At 39.0% G+C, this 1,013-nt stretch overlaps 1 pseudogene; it reads right to left on the bottom strand.

Moving 5' to 3' along the window:
• Positions 1–673: 673 nt before the first annotated feature.
• Positions 674–773, bottom strand: LOC113307227 (annotated as a pseudogene).
• Between the last annotated feature and the right edge of the window lie 240 nt (positions 774–1,013).

Consider the following 1,013-nt stretch of genomic DNA (forward strand, 5'->3'; position numbering starts at 1 on the left):
CGTTCGAAGGATTAGAAGCTTGCCTAGAAACAATCTAAGTGGAGCCATCATGATTTTTGTTTGCTAGAAATCAATAGGTTTGATTTGGTTGAGTCGGCCTTGATCTGTGTTTTCTTACCCTTCCAATTTAGAAAATTCTATTGTATGCCTGAACGTAAAAGAGACGCACTAGGTAGATTTGTTAAAGAGAAACCTAGTAGTTCGAAGCGTCTCGATTACCTTAATCTAGAAAGTCCGGCTTTTGAAGAGTCTGTTTTTGAACGTTCTTTGACTGAGGAGAGAATCCTTGTTGCTCCGATAGCGCCAGAAATGGCAACTTTGAAAGCTTTGTTTAATCCAACTAGGACTACCCGTCCTTCATGTATTAAGTTAGCTGAAACGGAGGCACCCTATGAACTGAAACCTGGGACCTTACAGATGCTCCCAATATTTTTAGGGAAAGAAAATGAAAACCCTTATTACCATGTTAGGGATTTTGAGGAAATTTGTAGTACTCTAAGAATTAGAGGCTTAGATGATGATGCTTTGAAACTTAGGTTATTCCCATTTTCCCTGAAAGATAAGGCCAAGTCGTGGCTGTATAGTTTGGACTCCGAGTCAATTGAGACATATGAACAACTTACATCTGCCTTTTTCAATAAGTTTTTCCCTAGGCACAAAACATCGTCTATTAGGACGCAAATATGCACATTTTCACAACAAGAGGGAGAATCTTTATATAGGTATTTGGAAAGGTTCAATGATTTATTATCCCAGTGTCCTCATCATGGTTTAGAAAAGGTTAGGCTAGTTCAGATCCTTTATGAGGGTTTAGATTATTCCACAACGACCATGGTTGAGTCTCTATGCACTGGTGGATTTGAAAACCAAACTGTTGATGCGGCGATGGAATTTTTTAATGAAATCGCCGAAAAAACCCAGCAATGGGAAAATAGTAGGGCACCCCAGAAAACAATTCTTTTAAGTAGAGGAAACGTTAATAGGGTAGAAGGAGGCTATGAATCAGATGCCAA

Source organism: Papaver somniferum, chromosome 8 (genome assembly GCF_003573695.1).
Source record: "Papaver somniferum cultivar HN1 chromosome 8, ASM357369v1, whole genome shotgun sequence".
Taxonomy (NCBI): Eukaryota; Viridiplantae; Streptophyta; class Magnoliopsida; order Ranunculales; family Papaveraceae; genus Papaver; species Papaver somniferum.